The sequence below is a fragment of the Passer montanus genome, unplaced genomic scaffold (genome assembly GCF_014805655.1).
Source record: "Passer montanus isolate IOZ18808 unplaced genomic scaffold, ASM1480565v1 scaffold11, whole genome shotgun sequence".
Classification (NCBI taxonomy): Eukaryota; Metazoa; Chordata; class Aves; order Passeriformes; family Passeridae; genus Passer; species Passer montanus.
Genome location: NW_024357613.1, coordinates 20,138,458 through 20,165,857, shown reverse-complemented (window position 1 = coordinate 20,165,857; position 27,400 = coordinate 20,138,458).

Sequence of the window (27,400 nt, the reverse complement as noted above, 5' to 3'; positions counted from 1 at the left end):
TTTATGTAAATACACAGAAAAAATATTTTATATTCAATTAAGGGTGTTCTGTACAAACACATTTCCCACCACATAATATTGGAAAGCCTGTTGATAGTACCCACAAAACCAACTCCTTTCCTTCAAAGATAAGGCCACTGCAACTTTACTCTCCAAACAGAGCAGAAAGGACTGCCATTTCAAAGGTCTAAACCAAACATCACACAAGACCATTTGATCAATATGGCTTTGAAGGTTAAAGATTGATTCAGTCCTACTGGGATTTTAGACTGCATCTCCTGGAGCCTTAGGTATTTTAAACATGAAGATAACCCCATCAACAGACCTCTCCATTAGCATCAAAGAGAATTTCTGACTATGTCAATAGTAGGGCCAAGAACTCCCTCCACCTACTATGCCCAAAAAACCTGAACAAACCAAACCAAAACAAAACTAAAAAATAAACAAACAAGTCTCTCACCAAACACACTGGCCAGAGCAAGGAGAAGCCTATGAATTTCCTTATTAAGAATTACCCCGTAATATTTTCTCTTTGGATCCAAAATAATACTGGGAAAAAAAGTAATAATTGTTTACACATAGCTAAATTAAAACTTTATCACTGATGTTTTCTCTCTGTTGGTTTTTGAGCCAGAAGATAAAGAAAAAAAAAGCAAAACCAACAGAATAATATTAATTTGGAGTCAATATAGGTAATCTTTGCTTAAATGTACTAATGCCTTTTAAATAAACAATCAATATAAACATTTTGGATGATTTTTAAATAAAAAGTGTTTTGAAATAATTTATTTTTGAATAATCAAAATAAAATGTGTTGACATTTCACCAATTAACTACTTTCTCACTTTCTAAAATTCTTCTATATTCTAGTCCAAGCTACTCACCAATTTCTGAGTTTTTTCTTTAGACTGATGTCTTTCTGATTTCTTTAGATTCTTTTGTTTTGGGGCTCAGCTTTAACAGATCAACAAGAAGTATATCAATGTAGTATGAAAAAAAATTCTCCCTGACCGTCCATATTGCAATCCATATTGTCAGTCCTGTGATTTGCAACAGACATTACTTCTTCCAAACTCTCTAAGCTCCCTTACTTCTCTAAAAGTCCCACACCTGGACTATCTATAAGTAATTATATTCTCACTTTATTATGCACCATTTCTTTTTCTTTCTTTGTAAAACCTGGTCTCTTTCAGGCAACGACTATATATTACCTTACTCCACTGCTACATGCATATATTTGAAGCGACATAAAAATGTTAAATAAATGTTAAATAATGAACAATAGAAAGCAATTCAGAACATTCTCTTACCAAAACTTACGTCTGGCAGGATTTCAAGAAAACATTATTGGAAGCAGAGTAGGAACAGACATCAGTGAACTATCTATAGATTTATCATTTGCAGTAACTTATAGCAGACAGCTCTTTATCTATACACATATTGCTTCACCTCATCTCATCTCATCTCATCTCTGTCCTTCAGTATATATACTTATATATGAAGTATAATAAATAAAATAAGCACTTCAAGGAACCTTGGTTCATGTTGTCATATTCCGTATTGTCATGCCTATAACTCAGACATTGTGTAATGGACACACATTATAGTGCTATAGTATTTTATATATATGGCATAGTGATTAGCATTTTTATACTCTGTTTAATAAGATGAAGATCTGACAACTATCAGTTTTGTTATCTTACAGTAAATAGAGTTGTACCTTTTTATGTAAAGCCTGTAAGAAAATATTGAATGTTTTGCTGCTGAGCATGATTTTTCATCTTGGAATTGCAGTTTGGTTTGGGTTGGGTTTTTGTTTTTTGTTTTTTTTTCACAAAAACGCCTATATCACTTAAATTTTACTTTTTTTTCCATTTTCTGCAGAGAGATTTTGACAAATTAGAGAAATTGAAACATAGGGCATTTTGCAACACAATCTCAGTTTGTATGACCAGTGTAAGCATGAAAGAAATGAGAATTTATTTTATCCAGACATTCAGATTGACACAGAACTGGGTATATATACTTATATATGAAGTATAATAAATAAAATAAGCACTTCAAGGAACCTTGGTTCATGTTGTCATATTCCGTATTGTCATGCCTATAACTCAGACATTGTGTAATGGACACACATTATAGTGCTATAGTATTTTATATATATGGCATAGTGATTAGCATTTTTATACTCTGTTTAATAAGAAGATGAAGATCTGACAACTATCAGTTTTGTTATCTTACAGTAAATAGAGTTGTACCTTTTTATGTAAAGCCTGTAAGAAAATATTGAATGTTTTGCTGCTGAGCATGATTTTTCATCTCAGAATTGCAGTTTGGTTTGGGTTGGGTTTTGGTTTTTTTTCCCCACAAAAATGCCTATATCACTTAAATTTTACTTTTTTTTCCATTTTCTGCAGAGAGATTTTGACAAATTAGAGAAATTGAAACATAGGGCATTTTGCAACACAATCTCAGTTTGTATGACCAGTGTAAGCATGAAAGAAATGAGAATTTATTTTATCCAGACATTCAGATTGACACAGAACTGGGTTTATTGTTGCTATTGCTTACACCTTTACTTGGCTACACCCTCGAGAGCTAGAGAAATTGAGTCAGAAATCTCATCTCAAAAACGGTGGTGTTGATAGATTTTCCCTAAAACAGGTTTTCTTCACATTTAGTTCTTTACATAATAGTTATGTTTACATTTTCCAATATACAGTTTGGATTCTGGTTTAATAGGCCAAGATATTTTAATTTTACAGATGTGGCTGTATGTGGACGTGCTACCTCAGGAACAGAAAACAGGATGCGCTATTGCTTAGTTTGTTACTATAGAAGGAAATTTAGGTGTTATTCAGTCAAAGATAAGTAGATGATCTCTCTGATGTCGTCTTGTGGCTTTCTGGGAAGTGGAGTACTACAGCTATTAATTAATAGCATTTTTAAGATTGTTACTAAAATATATATGTAGACTTCATTAATTTTTTTAGTAAAACATTTGAACCATTTGTCGACAGCAAGAATAGGTTTTATTCATTTTGGCTTATTTCTTCTGAATAATAAGCAGTTAAGTCCTTGGTAATAAGGGATCAAGAATCCTATGTCAAGTTATGAAAATATATACTAATGTGTCTTTCCAAAACTCCTTGCTTAATGCTGGAAAAATAAAGGAACACTGTATTCCTGTAGTAAGTTTATCAAGTTGGGGTTTTTTTCCACTTACAGATGCTTTTTAGCAAATATGTTCTTTTCTAAATGGTGACAGAGATATATACTTTCTCTTTGGTCTGTTTCAATAAAAGAATTTAAAACTTTTTTTCTAATGAAAGGAAGTATGTTTAGTCTCTTTCTTTATTCCATCTGCAAGTACTCAGAATAGTTTTTCTCCCCCTGGGTGATGTCGGTGCACATTTTCCAAATAAAATCACAGAAAGAAAGCATATTAAAAATAAAAAGAACCTAGGCCTAGATATCTGGGTGTGTTAAGTGACAGGTTTGAACTGCAGGATACTGAATCTTAGGCAGTTTCAGTCTCCAGAACGGGATTGTTTAACTATGCCATGATTTCCTCCCTTCCAAGGAAACAAGGTTGCACACAGGGGGGATACATATCTAGTTTTTATCCTGACATGGATTCAGAATATTTTTAAGGTGTAGCACTGAGCATAAAATGTACACCTAAAAGTGTGGATACCATCAATTCAACCCTGAAGACTTATGTTTTTGTTCTCTATGCCTCTTCTGTTTGCCCTGCTAGAAGTCAAAGTTACCCATATGAGAAACACCGGTCACCTCTTTGTGCCCTTATTACACCTAAGGTTCAACATAATTCACCAACTAAAAGTTTTCCTACTAACCCATCTACAAGATCCTCCCTGACAAACCAGGAGTTCAGTTCCAAAATATGAAACCACTGTCTCCAAGCTGATTTCATCTCCCAAAATTTTTACTGAAATTTGAACTACTCTCAGAAAAAATAAAATAAAATAAAATCTTTCTGACAAGTTGTATGACATATCATAATTATTTGTTCTGTTGATTAGTGATAATTTAACAATCTTACATTATGGCACGACATCAACAGAAAAAATAGCTTCCTATTGTACTTTTTCATCATAATCATCAAGCACTGTAGAATGTGCTGTAGCTAGACTAATTATGTGTACAGAGCAGATATTTTTCAAATATTTACTTTAACAACATGTTTAAGGGACTTGAAAATGCTGTCTTCAAATCTTTTTCATTTTAGGAGAATGCCCTCATCACATAGGAATTTTAGGAACTGCTACTCTTTCTTTTGAGAAAGAACAAGTGGTTATGTGTTCCAGGTAATGAATAAGCCAGCTTATTTTATATTTCATTCTAAACTTTCAGCACAGTGAAAAGACTGAAAGTCTTCTGGAGCTGGGAGATGATATCCAGGTAAGATTTTGTACCTTATCCAATGCCATTGGGTAAGTTCACAACAGAATGAATGCAGGCTGAACTTAATATATACATTCATTTGTCACCATCTTTCATCTAAGCTCAGTTTCACTTGGGATGAATTCAGACAATTACTTGTTCAGTCCCAGTAATTTCAAAACAGAAGAGAAAATATTATTTTCCAAGAGGCTTCATTGTTGTTTTCCACTTCCTCTTGTTCTACAGTATCAAATACAGCTATGTAATAGAACTTACTCCAGTTAGAGTTATATTTTGTCTGTTAAGAAAATAAAAACCCCTGTGTTTTTAGAAAATAAAAGAGAAAATTAAAATTATCTATTTACTAGATGAAAGAAAGATGTAAAATACAATAAATTGTAAAATGTGATTATTGACATTCATTGAGTACTATTTTAGCAATGCAATTTCATGTAATATATACTTGAATAACAACTTGAAAATGTGTGGGTAAAAATGTTAGAGAACTCTTTATATATATATAGCACTTAAAAAGAGTGACCCTGATATCTAGGAGATTATTCTCTCTTTTCAAATCAAACCTTTGGACACTGTTCCAACTGTGAGGAGACTTGAGTGACTGCCATTAATGATTCAACCTTAAAGAGTACCCCACTGTTTTGGAAGGACAGGTATATTTCTGCCTCATTTTCTCTTTTTTCAGTTTTACCTCTTGGAAACCATTATTCTGGCAAATGGTATTAGGCTACCTGCAAAGAATGCTGAAATATAATAAAGTGTCAAAAAAATTCAGACAAATTCAAAGCTTAGAAAAGCAAATATGCAGCTCATGCACTGATACAAATAGTTATGGTTTTTAATTTATGTTTTAAGCCAGAGGACAGAGTATTTGGTCTCAAGAATATTTATTTGTAAAGAGATATTATGTCGTCACAGACAGCAACATCAGATTCTTTTTTTTTTAATTCCGTTAACTTCAAATGAGCTAGTAAAACACTAAAAAAAACCCAAAAAAATAAGAAATTTTATATGTGCTTTCTCATACAACCAATTATACAAAAGTTATATTTTAAATTTTTCTTGACATGTTATTCCTATCTATACTTTAATTTGTGCTATTTAAAAAAGCACTTATAAAAACCATGGTCTGTAATTTTTAAAGTTCAGAATAATAAGATATTATGTTGCTGCTTCAATTCTTCTCTGACTAGTTTTAATATTTTTAAATGCAGTAGGAACTATATGAGGCTCATATCTCATTTACCATGACTTAGATCCTTCTTCTAATAATTCATTCGTCTACTCCTTTGATATCGGATCTTGTAAATGAAGAGTCTTTTTATATATAGACATTGGTCCCATTAATTTTAATAGTAAATGCACCTATGCAACAAGAAGAGAATATAAGCTAAATCTTTTATTCACTCTCTAGAATATATCTCTGTAAATTCACAGCATACAAATGTCTGGTTGATGAACTTATCATTTTAAATTTAAGTGAACTAGTACTATATAATGACTTTAGACACCCATATAACTGTGACAACACTGGCAGTTTTTTTCCAAGGTATTTTCTAGCTAGTGGAAGCCACTTCCTGTCTCTTCTGCCCGCTCTTAGAAATGTACACATAGCTCCTGAAAAAGGGAGCTCAGATTTCAGCTGAATTTAGAAAGTCTAGTAGGAAAAACCCCCAAACTACAAAATATAATATTTGTTGTGATTATTAATATTCAGTAGGGAACATGAATAGATCGCTAAACAAACTTTGGAAAGTTGTTGTGGTTTTAGTGACAGATGAAGTAAAAATGGCTATGACAGAAAAATCTAAATAAACAAACTTGGTCATGCCATGATTCTTGTGCACATCTTCTGGAGCCAATTCTTCATTATCTTCATATCTGGCTTTGATCACTATGAAAGGACTGAATATAAATCTCTCGTTTGCAATGAGGCTTTATTTCTCCTTTTTTTTTTTCATTTTAGAAGCATCAGCTGAATAGAGTCTATTTGTTGACAGCAAATGTCGTTTGCATTTTTTCTGTGGGTGTATCTGGAATAATGAGGAACAACTCACAGGTGTATTCCTCTCTAAATTCTGTTAAACTTCAAGAAACCTCAAGAAGCCCTTCCATGCATTTTACCAGAGAAACAATTTTTTTACAGGAAAAAGAATTGGACATCTTGAAAATGTTTCCTCAGAAGTGGGTGATGGTGTGTGAGTTTCTAGAAATTGGAGTTCTTGATTAAATATTTCATAAAAATAGGAAAAAAACTCTTTCATTTCAGGAACAAGAAAAATTAAAGCCAAGAAAGAAGTATTTCTGTCTACAATTCCTAAACATTTATATGATATTATTGCAATCAAACCTTAGGAGAATTCTACACTCAGTGCCTCAGACTGTTATTCTCCTCCATGGATGAGGTTCTCCAGTACTTTAATTAGTCTAATAGTCTAATTGTTATACTATCATCAGCTAGATTTAAGAGGTGGAAGTTTCATTGTTCAGTAAGAAATCTGCTTTATTTTAGTGCAGAAATGGAAGTGTTTCTAGAGCCGCTATTTAAAATGGTCTGATTCACTGCTCATGTAAGTCAAAGGACATCACCTGTCTACAGAGCTAAGAAAGGTGCAATATCTACAGCCAAATTTAAAAAAAACCAAGTTTTTGCAAGATAAAAGCTGTCATGTTGGGTTTTTTTCTTTTTTTTTTTGGTTTGGTTTCTTTGGGTTCTACAGGGATTTTTGTGTTTGTTTTTTTCATTTGTTTTTCTGGGCTTTTGTTTGGTTTTGAGTTTATGTTTTTGGTTTTTTATTTGTTTGTTTTTTCTTCTCAAGAAGCATTATTATCTGCAAAGAAGGAATGTGAAAACTACTTGGATCGTTCAATAATCTACCCCTTTTATATATCCAATAACAATCACAGATGAAGATGAAGCTGGTAAACTCCATGGCCAGGTTGGATGGTGCATTGAGCAACACGGTCTATTGTGAGGTGTTCCTGCAGATGGCAGTGGGGTTGAAAGTAGAAAATCTTCAAGACCCTTTCCAAAGCCAGCCATTCTATAATTCTATAAAACTGTATTTGCCTTAGAAGGGTGGGTTGTCTTTTCCATCCCTCATTCCTTTTTTATCACACAGGTATTTAGTTTGGTGTGACACAAAATCTCTCCAGCCAATACAGAGAAAAATTTGGAGTTTGTTATTCTTATACAGCTTCTCAGAAATCAGCTCTTACTTGATCCTCTTGCACCTTTGCTGTGAGGTGAAGGGAATACATTAAAACAACTTTCAAAAGCAACAGTCAAAGCAAAAATGTCCCTAAACGAGAAGCCTTTCTGAGCTCCACGTACATGACTTTTGTAAGTTGATTTCCTCTCTCCTTCTTTGCTTCTTTGTCATTTCACTCTTATTATGACTATGGTAACTTTAGAAAAATATATTTGGGAGTAGGGGAGGGTTGGGAGGATGAGGGTTATTATGCAATATATTGAAAACCTCAAGGAACATTTCTTCATGTTTCTGTGTATACAAAAGGCAGAGGATAAGGACTCTGGATCAGTTGCTGGGTTACTTACAGTGCCATGAATTAAAAAAACAAAACAAAAAAACAAAATAAAAACCCAGTCAAAGGACAGCTTCTTTGGAGAGAGTGAAAACAGGTTTTGAGCTAAAGCTGATCAACCAATATAAAAGTACAGAAGCCTGGACTATTTTATAACTGCCTGTAATTCATTTTACCACATTATTTTAGATGGAGATAAATTTGTAACTTATTTTCCCAACAAGCAGCAATTGGGTACTCTGCAGTTTCTCACAGGCTGACTCCGAATGCAATTCAGCCTGTGCAGATGGCCCGCACAGGGATGACACATCACGTAAGTCTCAATTAGCTTCTCACTGCAGAATTTAAATGGGATTACGTGATACATAAAACCTCACTGGCACTGTCTGAAAAGTGGTGATCTACAACCTCTGCAGGCAAAGGCTAAAATGTAATGAACCAGCAATTTAAGTACTCTATCATTTTTTTCCCCTAAAATGTAATTATGCTGGAATACAGTCCTTTTCTTTTTTTTGAAACCTTATTGAAAAAATATTTTGGTACATTCAGAGAGAGAGAATTCTAGTTCTCAAAGTCTGGCAAATGACCAGAAGCATCACATCCTCCTGATATGCTTCTAATCAGTGTTGTTGGAGAGGCAGGTATTTGCTCTGCAGGTGTAGGCTGCATATTAGTTATGCATATATACTAGTTACCTTTCTTTTTTGTCTGTTATGGTATTTTTAACCCAGAAACTGCAAAACTGAAGCTATCAGACTTCGCTCAACCCAGACTAAAAATCAGTAATACTAGCTGAAATTTTTGTTTCATGTTCTAGTAAGGACATACATCTCCAGTCATCAAGGTAGCTGACGGTCTTATGGTCTTTCTAGACTGCTGTACTTTGACACATAATAGTTGTAACAAAAGGCAAAGACTAATTAGCAGAAAGGATTTTTTGCATGCTACATTTATAACATTTTTATTTATAGCCAGAGTTCTACAAAGGCATCAATGAAAAAATAACCTTTCTATTCATTGAAAGCTGAATAATACATTGATTTTTAAATTATCTTCCTTTCTTACAAGATGCTTTACAGAAGTATTTTATTGACTGTCTTTTTCCCCATATAAATAACTTGCCTCTCTATTGAAGTCTACTGAAACAGTGGGATTTACCCTTAAGCTCAAAAAAGAAAATCTGTTAACATGTCCTTGTGTGGTAGAAATATTTTCTGGAGTCATTCAACTACCTTTAGGATATATATACCTGTTTAACCCTGGCCAACAAAACCTCTGTCTCTGCTTCCTTTGAGCCTGTGATGTTCTCTTAGTCTTCTTACAGGTTTATTTTTGGTACAAAAATCTCTAGTGGTAAACATGTTTTGAAGAAAGTTTCTAAAAGAAAGAGCTTGTCAAATGCTATGTGCATCCAGCCTAAATGGGCAATGAGGTTTCAAAGGAATTTAGGAATAAAAAGGGGATGTATCATCTATGGAAGGAGGGTCAGGTCTCTCAGGAAATATTTAAGGGGGTTCCTAAGGCATGTAGGGAAAAAAAATTTAGGAAGGCCAAAGCTCAATTCAAACTTAATTTGGCAACTTTTGTAAAGGACATTAAAAATGTTTTTACAAATATATTAACAGCAAAAGGAAGGGTAAGACAAACCTTTGTTCTCTATTGGATGTGGGAGGGAACTTAGTAAATGCAGATGAGGAGAAGGCGGAAGTGCTTAACACCTTCTTTGCCTCAGTCTCTAGTAGGAAGACGGCTTGTCCTCAGGACAGCTGTCCTTCTGGGCTGGTAGATGGTGTCAGGGGGAAGAATGGTCCCCCTGTTTTCCAGGAGGAGGCAGTCAAAAAACTGCTGAGCCACTTGGATGTTTATAAATCTATGGGCTCAGATGGCATTCATCCAGGGTGATGAGGGAGATGGCAGATGAGCTTGCAAAGCTGCTCTTCATCATTTACCAACAGTCCTGGCTCCCTGGGGAGGTTCCAGATGACGGAAAGCTGGCCAATGTGATGCCCATTCACAAAAAGGGTGGGAAGGAGTATCCTGGTATTTATAGACCAGTTAGCCTGACCTCAGTACCCAGTAAGGTAATGGAACAGTTTTTATTGAGTGTTGTCACACAGCACGTACAGGATTGCCAGAGTATCAAACCCAGCCAGCACGGGTTTAGGAGGGGCAGGTTATATTTGACCAACCTGGTCTCCTTTTATGACCAAGTGACCTGCCCAGTGGATGCAGGAAAAGCTGTTGATGTTGTGTACCTGGACTTCAGTAAGGAATTTGACATGGTCTCTCATGGCATACTCCTGGAAAATCTGGCAGCCCATGGCTTGGACAGGAGAACTCTTTGCTGGGTTAGGAACTGGCTGGATGGCCGGGCCCAGAGAGTGGTGGTGAATGGTGCTGCATCCAGCTGGCAGCCAGTCACCTGTGGTGTCCACCAGGGCTCTGACTCCCAGGGGCCAGTTCTGCTCAGTATTTTTATTGACCACATGGATGAGGATATTGAGTCTTTCATTAGGAAATATGCAGACGACACTAAGTTGGAAGCATGTCAATCTGTTGGAAGGTAGGAGAGCTCTGCAGAGAGACTTGGAACAATTGGATGGATGGGTAGAGTCCAATAGGATGAAGCTTAATAGGTCCAAGAGCCCTGTCCTGCATTTTGGTCACAATAACCCCCTACAATGTTACAAGCTGGGAATGGTGAGACTGGACAGTGCCCAGGTGGAAAGGGACCTGGGGGTGCTGGTTGACAGCCAGCTGAACATGAGCCAGCAGTGTGCCCAGGTGGCCAAGAAGGCCAATGGCGTCCTGGCCTGTATCAGGAACAGTGTGGCCAGCAGGACCAGGGAGGTCATTCTTCCCCTGCAATCGGCACTGGTGAGGCCACACCTTGAGCTCTGTGTCCAGTTCTGGGCCCCTCAGTTTGGGAAGGACATTGAGACTCTTGAGTGAGTCCAGACAAGGGCAACAAGGCTGGTGAGTGGCTGGGAACACAAGGTCTATGAGGAACGACTGAGGGATCTGGGGTGTTTAGCCTGGAGAAAAGGAGACTCAGGGGTGACCTTGTCACTCTCTGAAAGATAGTTGTAGTCTGGGTTGGTCTCTTTCTCCAGGCAGCAACTGACAGAATGAGAGGACACAGTCTTAACCTGCATCAAGGAAAATATAGGTTGTATATTAGGAAATTTTTTTACAGAAAGAGTGATAAAGTTCTGGAACTGTCTGCCCGGGGAGTTGATGGAGTCACCGTCCCTGGATGTGTTTAAAAAAAGACTGGATGTGGCACTTGGTGCCATGGTGTTAGGGCATGGGTTGGACTTGATGATCTTGAATATTTCTTCCAATCTGGTAATCGTGTGATTCCATGAATTCCTTAGGCAGATTATTCCAGCTGGTAAAGCTCTTGGAAGCAGTCTTCTTTTAGACTTTAAACATTTCACTAGCTTTAATTCCTAGTTTTTTGGAGATTCTTGATTTTGGTATGTGAAGAAGAGCGTCACAATACTTCCAGGAAAAAATATCAAGTTGACCTCCTGCAAATGCTTTTCATTTCAATATAGTCAAATGGACAATGAAAAGACATTATTCTGGAAAAAGATTTAGAAGATCATCATAGAAGAACAACTACACAAGACAGTATCAACAATAAAAGAATAAAGGAATCCTCCATAGAAGTATGAATTGTTCAGCAGGAAAATAAAAAGCTATTTTACTTGTGTACTCAGCATTGATAAGACCCCTGTTAGAATTTCACAGTCAGAAGTTTATTTTAAGAACTGATTGAGTTTTAGAACAATTTGCAAAAGTGATATGAGAACTAAAATACAGTGCATTGGATGTGCATTAGATGTACAATTGATGTGTCTGTAACGTAGATTTATACAAATGAACTAAATTATTAAGCTTACTTTATATTCAGTATGTATTTTAGGAATTACTGAATTATCTATATGTATTGCCCTGTAGGTATCACTCTAGGTGGTTGTGTCTCTCCTGCATGTCTTGTGCAATATATGCCATTCCTGCATGGGTAACTCAAATGCCTTAAGGTGTCTAAAATAGCATGAAATACTTATAGTTGTACAACTGGTCTGAGGCTTTCATCAATATAATTGATGGATAAAGAGAGACATTTAGTTCATTCTAAAATACACACATCTATATGAAGATTTTGCTAGAAGCGTTTGTGTTTAGACCTCTAGAGACAGTGACAAAAGCTTAGACATCTATGAAATCTACATGTAGATACCTACATAACAGATATCTGGGTACAAATGTCTGAGTCTAGAGCTGGATTTCATTCACAGTTTGCATGAGCATTCAGGAGAGAAGACAAAAGAATCATAACCCATCTTAAAACACGCAGAAGAGGATGCATCTTCTCAATGCAGAATATATGAGCAATAGCAAGACAAGTATAAAGCAAAGTATACAAAATTAATTTAGGCAAAAATGAAACTTGAAATTAGACACATTTTAAGAGCCAAAACAATAACTCTTGAGCCAGATAATAGACTCAGAGGGGGGTGATAGTGAATCTGATGGTCATCAATAGAGAGAGCTAAGAGGGGACATCGAGATTGGAGACAGCCTGGGCTTCAGTGATCATACATTGGTTGGGTTTGCAGTCCTGAGGAATATGGGTCAGGTCAGGTGTAAAGTTAGGCCCCTCAATTTTCTTAGGAAAGAAAACTTCCACCTCTTCTAGGAGATAGTCAGTAGGATCCCTGGAGAGACTTCCAGGGATGAGGGAGTGGAATAGAGCTGGCAAATCTTTAAGGAAGTCTTCCATGGAGTGAAAGACCTAGCAATCCCCAGGAGTAAATGCACAGGCAGTAGAACAAGTAACCTGGGATGAGTATACAGGTGAAATTAAGTTGTGTAAGGAGGAGGTGAGAAGCTGGAAGTAAACCTGGAAAGGGGTGCAAATAACAAGCTTCTGCAGATGTGTTAATCAGAAAAGAAAGGTCAGAGAAGGTGTACACCTGATGAAACAATGCTGGAAAACTGGTAACCATGGCTGAGGAGAAGGCTGAGGTACTCAACAACTTTTTGGCCTCAGTCTTCAGTGGCCAACTCTCTTACCTCACCTCTCGAGTGGGTGGAGATTGAAGGAGCATAGTGCTTCTCTTGTGAATGAAGATCAGGTTCACCACCACCTGAAGAGCTTGAATATAGATAACTCTATGGGACTTGATGAGACACATCCCAGAGTCCTAGGGAACCGGCAGATACAGTTGCCAAGCCACATTTCAAGATATTTGAAAAGTTAGGGCAGCCAGGTGAAGACACAGTTACTAGAAAAAGGGAAACACTGTACCCATCTTTGAAAATTGTAGAAAGACCCTTGGAACTGGCCTCCCTGAGCTGCATGGAAAGATCATGGAACATATCCACCTGGAATCTGTGCTGAGGCACATGGAGAACAAGGAAGAGATTCAAGACAACCATCACAGCTTAACCAAGGGCAAATCCTTGTTTATGAATTGGAGAGATGGATTCAATGGGTGGAGCATTACATGGATAAGAAAATCATTGAATGGTCATATCCAGAGGGTAATGGTGAACAGCTCAGAACCCCCATGAAGAGGAGTGGTTTCCCTCAGGGGTTTTTATTGGGACCAGTGTAATTTAATAACTTCATAAATGGCATGGACAAAGGGATTGAGGGCACTCTCCACAAATTTGTAGGTGACAATGGACTGAGTGTTGTGATAGATACACCAGAAGAATAGGATGTCATCCAGAGGGACCTGTAAGTGGCCCATGGGAATCTCATGTGTTTTAACATGATCAAGTGCAAGGTCCTGCAACTAGGTCTTTAAAGTTCCTTCCAACACAAGCCTATCTATGATTCTATCATTCTGTGATTCCATAGTTCTATTATTCTGTGATTCTATGAATAAAGAACTCAACAGTAGAGGCTTTATGGCACTACCAGTACGGGAAAAAAACTGAATCAAGATTCACTTAATTTTTAGCAGGTCGCAATGCTTTTGTAAGAAATATGTAACAGATTAGTAGCAAAAATAATGAATAAAAAAATTAATTGCTTGTTGCCTAAAGACCGGCATTAGGCAAAATGACAGAGTGAATTATCATAACAGGGCTTTTGGCCATAAATTCTATTGCTGCATCAATGCAAGTTAATAAACAGAGGCATGAGATTGAGCTCTTGGCCATGATTGTCCCTTTCTTTGTTAACATAATCTCTGTCATGGCTTTGCTTCCGGCCAAATAACACTTTCCCAGACAATATGGAGACCCAATTGAGAAAATAACATATGTGAACCCTCTGTTGCAAAGGCACATTTGCATGTATTAAACATAGTCTAAAATGTCTAATTTTTTTCCCCTGTATAAGTTAAATACAAGAGCTGTTATCTAGCAGTGTTTCAGTTTATGTATTTTCCTTACCAATTTATATTTTTTGAATAACTATTGAACTGTTTGCCTCCAAAATGCAAACTATCTTCCAGCAGAACTGTAGCACATTTTCCTTACCAATTTATATTTTTTGAATAACTATTAAACTGTTTGCCTCCAACTATCTTCCAGCAACTATCTTCCAGCAGAACTGTAGCACATCTTGTACATGAAGCAGCAGAAGTAACAGTGTGCATTTATTAAGAAGTCATGATCAAACAGCTCTAATGGCCAAAACAAAACATAAACTGGTGACCCATGACTGAGGTCATGATAGATGCAAAAATGCTAAGGCTAAGGAATGAAATTTAATGAATTTTCTAACTTCTGGTATTGCCAGGTTTTATATGAAAAATATAGAAAGTGATATATTTCTCTTAATTATTAATATAACATTCTTTGAATCCAAGACAATATTTTACCTGAAAATTGTCCACACGGTGGATCTGTTATATTATAAAAAGATGCATTATAGCATGCATTTTAAATTATGTGTTGCAGTTTCTCTGTAAAATATAAGCATTTCATGCTTTAACAAATGGTTTTCATTACACAGTGTGTATAACTTCTTTATGTGTATCTGCTACATAATGTGATTTATGATCTTAATGGCATCTATTTTCATACTCTTCCTTTCATAAAATCAAATCAAGTACTATCTGTTTATCTGTATCTGTTTTTTCTCATAAGCAATAATAATTGGAAGATGTCATGCAGATCTGGGAAATCTCAGGCTGTGCTGCTCTCACACATTGCTGCATTTGGATCTCAGCATTTTCCATCTCTATATTCCTGTGCTTCCTGAGTTTTGAATGGACAGGAACAGTGCTCCTTCCTATGACATTTCTGCCTGTTAATCCTTCTCAGAAGTGAGCCCATGATGTCTCTCTGCTCTTGCCCCTCAGATTAACAGCTTTGTAGGAGGAGAACATGAGCTCTTGGCTTTGCAGTGGTTGAAAATCTACTGTGTCCCACAGCTTCAGCTGGTGAGGGGAACACACGACTCGTCAAATATAAAAAAGACAGGATGGAAGCTATGATCCGCTTTGTAGGAGGAGAACATGAGCTCTTGGCTTTGCAGTGGTTGAAAATCTGCTGTGTCCCACAGCTTCAGCTGGTAAGGGGAACACATAGCACCACTCGTCAAATATAAACAAGACAGGAAGGAAGCTGTGAGGAGTAGGAGATGTAGAGTAGGAGATCTCTCTCACGTGAGGAGATATGAGGATTCATGTGGACTCATATTGGAGAACATATTGAAGGAGAAACAAGCTGGAGATCTCTCTCACGTGAGGAGATATGAGGATTCATGTGGACTCATATTGGGGAACATATTGAAGGAGAAACAAGAAACAAGAAAAATGTGAGGAGAGACAGCAAGGAAAACTGTAAGAGGGAACATGGGCAGAAGGAGAAAAGAGAACACCAGAGGAGAACTGTGAAGAGGCAGAGTTTTGGAGAAAATTAAGGAGGAAGCAGAGAGACATGGTGGACAGGACACTGCTGGGCTTACAGCTGGATGCACAGTCTTGGAAGGAGTTCCATGCCATGAGGACAAATTCTTCTGAGAGGACTGGAGTCATGCATGACCCATGCCAGAGCAGGGACATCCCTGAGGGGACTACAGCACATGGAGTAACCCATACCAGTACAGAGGAGTTGTAGAAAGTATACATGTACTGGTTTTGAGTGGTAAGGTTTTGGCAGTGAGGGGAGACCACAGGAGTGGCTTCTGTGAGAGGCTGCAAGAAGCTTCCCCCATCTCCAGCAGACCCAATGGCAGCCAGCTCCAAGGTGGGCAAGGTCGTGCCCATAGGAGACAGTGGTGGTACCTCTGGGCTAATGTATTTAAGATTGGGGAAAAGAACCCTGTGGCACAAACAACAGCAGTGAGAGAGAGGAGAGCAAATCTGTGAAATCAAGGGCTCTGCAGACACCAAGGCCATTGAAGAAGAAGGGTCAATATGTGCTCTAGACACTGGAGCAGAGATTACCTGGCAGCCTGTGTGATGCAGACTGTTCCTGTTCCGCCACAGTGGAGCAGAGATCCCCCTGCAGATCACTGAAGACTCCAAGCCAAAGCATGAAGGGGATGAGTGTGAGGAATGTCAGAGATAACGTGTGTGTGATGAACTGACCATAACCTCCTTCCCCCTGCACTTCTGTAGGGGGAGGGGTAGAGAATTTGGGAGTGAGGGTGAGCCCAGAAAGAAGGAGGGGTGGTAGAAAGGGTTTTAAGATTTAAATTGTATTTCTCATTATCTTACTCTGGTTTGATTTGTAACAAATTAAATTATTTTTTCCCCAAATCAAGACTCTTTTGCCCATGAGATTAACTTGCAAGTGATCTTTCTGTGTCCTTACCTCAACCCATTATTTCTTTTATAATTTTTCCTTCCCTTTCCAGCTGAGGAGGGGAGTGATAGAGCAGATTTGGTGGGCACCCACTCCTAGTTAGGATCAACTCACCACAAGAGGAAAGTAAGTAAGAAGGATTTAACAGAAGAAGGATACAACTAAGTCCAGAATCCACCTTCCTGTGCTGCCCATCACCTCACTGAACGTATTGAGGGGCAGAGCATAACTCTGACAAGAGATTTCTATGTATTTGGGACAAACATGTTAGGAAACAGAGAAAAATTCCACCTTTTATCATCCAGACTTGGGGAGGCAGGGGAATGAAAAATAAAAAAGCCAATCTTTTTTCTACAAAAGAACTTCACCCTAAATAACAAATTATTAAAGATCAAGAACTTTGCTACATTAATTCCTGCATTATAGAGTGGTGGGATTTCAATATAAAGTGGGATGTACAGAACTAGAAGTGGAATTTCTGGTTAGACTCTGAAAGAACTTATAAAGCCTCAATATTACATATAACTCACAAACTGTACATAGAGAGGTTCCACAGAACAACATTAATAACAATTTAAAATTACACTAACACTTTATAATTTTTTCTTAGAAAGAAAAATATAAGCCAGAGACTGAATCTTTCTCTTAATTTTCATAAACCTGCAGTAAACAAAGCCTGCAATATTTTTTTATTATCAATTTTTTAATCACTGGGCAATCTTTTTTCCAAAATACCCCTGTGAATATAGTAAGATTTTTTCAGAGTTTTTGATAGCAACTAGTTATCTTCCATTCTTTAGAACAAGTTAAAAGCAACTCATCTGACTCATTTTCTAATGAACAAGGAAGAATTTTTTTAAATAGAATTAATTTTATTCAATGTGGATTAACAAAAACTTGTGCATAGCTGCAGGGATTTAACTCAAAAACTGTTTTAATCAGGAAGCTGATTTTATTCTTTTATATTCAGAACCACTAGTAGTAATATTTTGAGAGCCATTGTGAAATCATGTTATTTGGTCAAGGTAAATGACTTTGATAAAAAGAAATGCTTGTCAGGGATGAACACTGGTGTATCATTGATTCTAATGCCATAAAAGAAAATATGAAGGAAAACAAAAACATGAAATTGCAACAGACTTATGAGTTCCATATCTTGTCTTCCCCATCAGTAACCAAAGGAGGAGAAGAACCTCAGGCCTTAAAGCTACACATAGTATTTAAAACTCAGCCTTCTAATAGCTGAGTTTCTTCATCCTATAGTTCCTTCTAAGAGCTCTGTTTGTTTATCCTATGAACAATAGAATGCTAGTCCTTTTCATCCTAAAGCACTGCAGTTCATGTTTATTTTATTAGGCTGCTGTTGAACGGTATGCTCCACTGTTCCTCCTCCCACCAGGTATCTCCCAAAACTGGTTTTTCCCTAAGTTGTATCCACCCCTGAGCTGTCCTTCATTGATTCCTCACCCTTTTCTCCAGCACCTTCCCTGCCTGTCATTATAACACTGCCTTTTGTTCCCAAACCATCCCTCTCAATCCTTCCTTGGACCAGTCCTGGATTGTACCACCCCTTTGGAATTCCTATATTCCTCGAGGCCCCATTGGACCATGTGACCTACCATCTCATCCCACCAGTTTTAATTGGTCTCAAGGGGGTGACTCAATCCCTCCAATCCCCCTTAAGGATCTCCTGTTGGTTAATTGTTTGTATCCACCCACTGAGTTGCAACTGTATTTAATCCTGTGCACTTGGGTGCTCAGGGTTTTTTGTTTTTGGCTTCCTCAACTGCAGCAAACTTCTCCCTGTTGGAACCAGAGAGTCGCCTCCTGCTCCTTTGGCTGATCCCCTATGTGGCTGTGGCACTCTTCAGTGTAGAGCAAGTTGCCCTTCAGGTGCAGGTACAATCCAGACCTCAGCTGTTCCCCACTCCTGGCGTGGCACTGGAGTTTCTCCAGAGCTAGCCCAGGCTCTGGTGGCCACCTCACTGTAGCAAAGAACACGAGGTAAAACTGTGAGAAGAATAAGAGTTAATATGGAGTATATTTGCCATTTTCAAAAGTGAGACAGTTGTATATTTTAAGTCTATTTTAAAGGCATTTCTGTACATTTTAGAATATAAATTTGAAAAAAAAATATGTTTTAAAGGCATTTCTGTACATTTCAGAGTATAAATCTGAAAAAAAAAATCTTAGAAGTATAGATAATGTTACCATTAAGTGAGATTTAAGGCAGATTTTCAAGGACACAGATTAATTTCCAGGGTACTTATTTTTTTGCAATGCAGAGATCATGACATCCAATTTTTTGGAACATTTAATCTCTCATAAACTAGCTATCTGTCTCTTTCATTAGTCACTAGATTAGAGAAGTCGGCTGATACTATTTATCTTTGATGAAAAATGAGGAGTGGGTTTCTATTTTTTACTTCAAAAATAGTGAAAATTGGAACAACACAATTATATTCGCTGCCTTGAAAAGCACAGAGGCTTGCATGAGCTACATAAGAGAAATTTGAAATAAAATCTATATGCCAGTTTTTTCTTTCACATTCTGTATTATACATGTTTATAAAAGCATTGATTGTAAAGAAGAGGAGAAAGTGATGTTCTAAAAATACTTTTTAACAACACTGAAAGATTTTTATGAAACATTTAATAATAATTTATTTTTAAAGTTAAAATATCTGCTTAACAATAGGAGGATTACAATGCATTTTGACATTCATAATATTTTGAATCCCACAAAAAGCTATGTATGCACACATAAAGACATGACAATTTTATAGCTACTTCTGCTCAACACCTATTAAAACATACCTGTTTATTTGCATATGATCTTTTGTACTGTCAGGTCTTTCATTTAGTGTAATCTGCCTTTTCATAAGATGTATGAAACAGCCCATGAAACAATATCAGCATACATTCAATTTTCAATACTTAACACAGATTAATTTTTTCCCAAATGAATTTTTCCCAAATTTTTTCCAAAATTATGTTAATTGGTATTAGTTTTCTGATTACACACACTGTTAAAACAGCAACATCAGAGAGAGTTTGTTGTTTTTTTTTTTCTTCTTAACACAGATTAATTTTTTCCCAAATGAATTTTTCCCAATTTTTTTCCCAAATTATGTTAATTGGTATTAGTTTTCTGATTACACACACTGCTAAACCAGCAACATCAGAGAGAGTTTGTTTTTTGTTTTTTTTTTCTAGGACCTGAGCATTTGTGAGTTCTCTCATAGACAGAGGAAAAGTTCTCACTGCAGATTAATGTTTTTCATATATTGCTTGCCAGGTCTTCTTTCCGGTATATTATGTGGTTCTTCCCTAATAAGATTTTAGAATTGTATCTTAAGTAGAGAGATCCTATTTACAGAGCTATCATTTCAGATCAGAATTATGCAGGACTGTGACTATATTTGAAATACAGCCGTGAAATGTTTGCTTTCTTCCTGCTTTCTCCCTAATGATTTACTTCTTATACTGATAGTGGTTCTTTGAGTCCTGACCTTCAATACCCTATACTTTCAATATTCGGTATGCCTAATACCAAGAAAAACAGCCTTTAGTGGATCACAAAGCTTTCTGAAAACCTGACATTTCTTTTTTCTTGCTAATACAGACCATTGGTAACTACATACAACGGTAAATGCTATACTACCCTCGAACTATAGTGAAAGCAGACTCAAACACAAACATCTTTCAGAGATTATCATTGCCTACATTATATCAGACATCAAATCAAGCCCCAGGTTCTACCATGTGAAACCATTAAATAGCTCGTGAGATTTTCCGTAACAGTAGGACCTTTAACCACAGTGTCCTGGACAATTTCCAGCAAAAGTAATTACACTGTGCCAGTAAATCCCCTGCATTTTATATGGACACTCCATTTCTTTCTCTTCTAGTAAAACATTAAGTGAGGTTTGCTGTGTATTGCAAACAGGTGCTAAGCTTTAATCTGAAGCATCGTCACTTCAAAGATGTGTGAAATGATCTCTATAAGATGCAGTAATGGCTTTGCATATGAATTTTCAATGTAATTTGATAGCCTCTATATTAGAAATTATATTATGTGCTTTTTAATTTTTTTTTTAATATTTATGGAGATGAGTGCTAAAGAAACAAGTATCTTAACTGTAAGTAGAATGCATTAAACTGTTCTTCAGCAATCATTTTACTGATTTTGATTGCATTGGGTTGACCATTTTCTTTCTCTGCATAACTTCTCAGTATCCTAACAGTATTCCTGTTTCAGGGTATAATACAGATACTGCCTGAATAATTTTACTTGTAGAAAGTAAGAATGCTTACATGGTGGAGTAACTAGTAGCTTGCAGAGAAGCTTTCAGCTTTCTGCTTATTTTGAACTACACTAAGGGCTTAATCTCCTCTCACTGTTTCTCTTAATCTGCTCAGTTTGTTCAGTTATTTAAGTTCTGGGTATTAGTTGCTCAATTCTGAGTTTAAATCTTCCCCCCTGCAAAAATCCTTGAGGGGGTAAAATTGTAAGGTATGTTATTTTGGGATATTTTAGGGTTTGGGTTTTTTTCATTTTTCTGTAACCAGGTTTATTCTCAATATTGAAATTATTTACCCATGATAAATATTTTCAGATGCTTTATAACTGTTTTTCAGTGTTAACAAAAAAAGATTCACACTGTTCTCAGCTTGGGTAGATGCAATAAATTAACTGCTCAAAATTTGTTACCAATTAGCTACTGATCACACAGTGCTTTGAATGTATAAAATACTTTGGAAATTATAGGCATTTTTGCATAGAACACAGTTCACTGCAGAGATAACAAATGCTTTTACTGTGTGACCTGTGGTCACAATCTTCTGTAGCAGCTTTATATTATTGTGCAAGAACAAGAAAGTTTGCATGATTTACAGAACTATTTCCTGAATGCATTTCACTGCATCAAAAGTCTTTGAATCATGTAATTCTAGTCACTTTTAAAAAGGTAAGTCTAGAACACCAATTGCAAAGACATTCATCTATAAGTTTTACAGTCCCAGAGAATTTTGGTAGATGTCCAGTAAGCTGTAGAGAGTTTTAAAATATTTTTTTTATTATTTTCAGGCAGAAGTGACAATAGGAATTTCAGATATCAATTAAAAATGAATATTTTAGTGAAATTCTGAAAAAAAGCAATTCTAATTTGTGAACTGGCTGCTTAGGTGGGCTAAGAAACAAAATCCATCCCTGCTTCCACCTCTTGCTGCTCTGAGGTCCTTAATCCTTCTTAGTTGGCTTCATTAAAACCTGGACTCAGTTTCCAGGTTCATGGCTCTGGCTGTTTAGTGAGCTGAAACATACAGACTCCTACCCACTGTATGCCTACAAAGGACACTGCTGGGTCCTAATTCCAGATACATGGTCAATTTCAGGACTTTCTAAGTTAAATTAGGATAAATTCTTATGTAGTTTTCTGGTGTGCTCAGTTGTTACTGAGAAACACACTATTTCTGCTGCTTTTCCTCCTCAGGGAAGAGTTGCTCCTCACACTCTCAGCCTGCTCTAGTGTGGGGTCCATCCCCTGGGAGATCAGTGTGAGTACCTCTCAGGGTACCCAATTCCCAATTCCTGACAGAAAACCTGCTTCCTCGTGGCTTCCTCTCTCCATGGGCACATGGGTCGTGACAGGAACCTGCTCCAGTTTTCCTGGGCATCAACCTGCTCCACCATGGACCTCCATGTGCTGCAGGGGGTCAGCTGCCTCATCATGGTCTTAGCCATGAGCTGTAGAAGAATGTCTGTTCCAGTGCATGAAACAGCTCCTTCTGCTTCTCCTCTGGCCTTTAGATCTGCGGTTGTTTCTCACTCCTGAGAGTCTGAGCTGTATTCTCACTCTCTTGACTGCAACTGCTTCTGCATAGTACAATTTTCCTGCTTTTAGCAATGTTATTCCAGAAGTGCTGCCAACATCTCTGATGGGCAAGCTGCTGGCCAGCAGTTGGTCTGTTCTGGAGTCTGTTCTGGTTCTGCTGAACAAGGGGGGAGCTCCCAGCACTTCTCCCAGAAGCTCCCGCTGTAGCCTCCTGCTGGCCCCTCCCTTTCTTTCCACCATCCACCAAATAAAACTTCTCCAACCCAATTTCAATACAAGTTTGAGCCTCCTGATAGTCTGGCATGATTGGAGGGGGGCAGGTGGGGAGGGGTGGTCTTAGCAGTGGAGTAGTTCTGGGAGCATTTCTATGTCTTACAAATGAAGCGGATGTTTGCACTTTTTGATGCAAAAAGCATTGGCATACTTCAGCTTTCTTATTCACCTCATGTTTGAATTAGTTTTGCAACTTCATTTTGGAGTATTTCATGGAAGAGAAGTATAAAGTTTGAAGCAACCTCTGAATTATTTTTATCTTAATTAAAACTAATTTTTAACCAAGGTTATTAGGAAACATTTTTACATAAATATGTTGTGGTTTTACATATTTGTTAACTGATACACAGCCTCTATATTTCTTCTGTTTTATACTCTGAAGCATGTGCAACAGATACATTTGCTTCTTCTATTTAATAGTGTGATGTAATTGTTGTTGACCACATTAGTGTAATATTCCTTGAGGCATTCTTTGTGTCAACATCCTGCAGGATGAATGCCTGCAGCAAATACCATGTCCACTGCTTTGTGTACCCTGTTTGATATGACCCTCTCATTTAGCCCACTCCTTTCATTGCATAATCAAGAAAATGTGATGCTGGAAAATGGATTTTTGTCTTCAGTGTTTGACTTCTGAGGTACATTTCTTCACACATTTTAGTAAAACTACTACCAAGATTATGACTACAACTGTGATTACTACCAAACAGAGCTGACTTAGTAAAATGCAAAGTATGACTAAATAATTTAGTGTTGCACTATGTTGCATTCTTGGAAAATGGTATAGAATTCCAGGTCCTTTTAATTTCTTACTTATTTTCATTTTGCAAGATCTTAATTCATCTATAGTGTTCAAGAAGACAACATCAGAAAAACAGACTTTCTATATGTACAAGCAATTATACTTCAAATTATGAATATATGGAATTTTTTTCTATCAGCTGCAAGAGTGAATTAAAATTCACATTTGCCAAAATTCAATAATATTCTTACATTAATGTGAGTTTAAAACCTGTAGAGCTGTCAGTCAAAACAATATAAAAACATAGACTTAATTTGTGAAGCCATAATGCATGAAGAATAAACAACTTGGGGAATTATTTAGCAATCAAGGAAAAATATGTCAAGCATAAATAATGGATGCATTTTTTATTTTTTCCGTAAAACATAAACAAAGCGTTCCCATTAATTAAGTCTATTGTTTGATGTAATCTCCTGTTTTAAAAGGATATTTCTCCACCAAGGTGGAATTAAAGACTTTCCAGCAAGTAAAATGCAATAAAAGGGTTTATTCCACTTCTGACAAACTTTTTCAGTGTCAGAAAAAAAATATTTCTATCATTTTTTTGTTGAGTGTGGTTATGCTGCCTAATTTCTTCCACTTAGAGGAACTCCTTTATATAGATATAAAATATATAATTTATTTAGAAGATTTTCTACATGTAGCCCAGCCACAAAAATCAAAATGGAACAGGAGGGACTCCAGCATGGATATGGATCCAAGAGCCAGTGTATGAGGTTAGAGAAGTGTAGTCCAGAAATTTCAATAAGCTTATGCCAAGCTACACCAGCTGCAATGTTGAAAACCTAGGAATTCTCCCAGTGAAATTTGAAAGCATTCCAAGTAAGTAAAAATAGCAGAGTATAAACAGTTCTCTAAACATAACCATAGATTTAACTACCACTTCTTTGAAAGAACAAAGAAGCACTCAAATATAACTGTAGTACATTGTGTACATTTTATGCTCCATTTATTACTGTTGATGTGCTCAAAGTGACTCTATACTTTGAATGTCTTATACTTTGATCTTAATATGTTTTCATTGCATATTCAAATAATATAATTTCCTTAAGTGTTTTTTCTTTCACTTTGTTCTTTTTTTATCCTATTTTAAAATGTGTTTTTTGAATCTGATAGAAAATAATTTTGAAAATATGAGTAGATAATTTCTCTTGATGAGAAATAAAATTTTTCACAATTTAAAATTCACTTTAAAATAATTGTGGGCATGAGGTTTCTTTTAGCAGTGGGGAAAAATTATCGTTATTTTATTTCCATCTGTACTTCAGATTAATTAATAAGAATTAAGTTAATTTAGTTCAAACATTTAGGAAAATGTGATGTAATAGTTAATATTTTTATACGAACATTTTCTAGGTTATTTGTTTAATTTATTTAAATTTTGTGGTTTTATTTTGTTATTCACAACATGGATGGTAATATGAGAAGAGATACAGTCTAGGATAAATCGTAAAATAGAGTGGTTAATGTAAATAACTTGCTCAGCATATCTTAAGGTGCACTATGAGTATTAAAAGTATGGCATGCTGCTGAACTGCATACAAACTGAGAAATCAATTAATATATTTCTGAGAAAAAGAACCTTGAAACTCTTTGGCATGGTGAGAATGTTACCAATTACAAAGCTGAATAATGGTCTGGCTTTTCAAATCTTTGAGCTCAGATGACTCTCTTTACAGGAGGAAAATGATAGAGTGACAGAAGTTTGGGAAGCTCCTTCAGGGGATTTCTGTATCAGAGGCATCCATACAGTAATGAATCATTATGACAGCATCATAAACAATGACATGCTCAGACTTTGTTTGGATCACTGAAGCATTTGTTACGAATTTGAAAATTTCTTACCCGTGGGATACAAGCATAAGAAAATCTATGCATATAGTGCTGTACAAAGAAAAAGGTCTGCTCAGCAAAGCTATTGAATATTTTTATCATTAGGTATGTGGCAACTGAAAGGGAAAAGTTCCTGTGGAGACAAAAATGTTAATGTTACCTCATAGACACCCTACGCCATTCTCCAAACCAAGTACAAAAGGAATTTTACAGTAAATAGCATTTGTGGTGACAACAAATATTAGAGTATGGTAAATATATGTTAAGGCATTTCATATGGCATGACTATAAGAAAACTATAATTACATACCTACTCAAAGAAATATTTTTTTCCTGAATCCCAGAAATATTCTGGACAGCATTCTCAAAAGTACCAGATTATTTTTGTTATTACTGTCATTTATATCCAGTTTCTTGGTATTTTCCTTTGAGACTAAGTACTCGGATTTTTTTACTAAAGAACTCAAAGTATATGTTAATTGAAAAATATTATATTGGAAGTGATAGTACCTTACAAACTCAAATTTCATAAGTAAAATTATGTGAAGGAATAGTTCTTAGTTTCGGGTTACACATACTTTATTGCACTGAAAGTCAGAGACAAGAAATACATATTTTTAGTACCTATATAATCATGTTCAGTAAACATCATACAGAATTTAGCAGCATACTTGAGTTATTTGGTGACGGTTTGGATGACTATAACCAAAACCTTTGATTGTTAAAAGTTATTATTATGATAATTAACAAAAAAACCCCAAAAACTTTTGGAAATACTCTTAGCAGGGCTAAATTATTCTCTTGTATAGGCTACTATAATGCAAACAAAAACCAACAGCGGGATTTATTTTGCTAAGTGAGCTAGGTGTTTGTGTCACCCTTGCTTCTGAAATCAGTTCAGCCTCTGAAAAGCTCTTTTCATTTAATTTTGGAGTATTTTGAAACCACATTTACTTCTTCAAATTGGAATCCCCTGATGAATTTTGGTATGTGGTAGAATATGGAGATTTATGGTAGTATAACTCATCAGAAAGTCTTATATAAATATAAAGCAAGTCTTATATAGACATAAATTATGTCAAAGTAGCTGCAATTCCAGCTTAAGTAATGATGCAGTCTCAGACTGTCCAAACTGCATAGCATTTAGGATGCAATATTTGAAACTTCGCACAATCAACCAATGTATTTCTTTGGCCAGGGAAAAAAAAACCAAATAAAAAACAAATGACCAACCCAAACCTGTTTTGCTTCTCGGGGAGACTGATGGCACAATTATCAAGAGACAGGAAAAAACAAACTAGAACATTCTGGTTGTTATTTTTTGCTAAATCGCCCTCAAATTACAGCAAACAGCTAAAAGACTTTGCTGTTGTCATTACTGATATTCTCTGGGCCCCACAGCCATGTCGCTCTGTCACACAGTAGGGTAGTAACAAGATAATGAGGATAAGGCTTTTCAGAAATCCATGCCAGCATGTACTAAAATGGAGACCAGACACTGTAATTGATACTGCTCTGTGTCCTACTGTACATCAATTCCTTCTATTTGTTTTCCAGTACTGTTTTAGAAAAGTGGATATGATTACCTCAGTATTTTCAGTGTTACAAAACACATAAAATAGACCTGGAAAGGAACTTGAGGTATCATGTAATTGAATTCTGTGCCCTAGGACAGAATCAGCTGCAGACAAGTTATTCCTAACTTATTTAATTTATCTTTTTTTAAGAAGATGTCAATTATATGATTCTAAAAGCTCCTTGGACTGTGTGTTACAAAGCCTAATTGCCCTTAACAATAGACAAAACCTTATCTTTTTTTTTACATCTAACTTAAGTATCCCTCGTTGCAAATTAATCCCATTACTTTTGGGCCAATGGAATCAAGAACAATTACTTGTCTTCC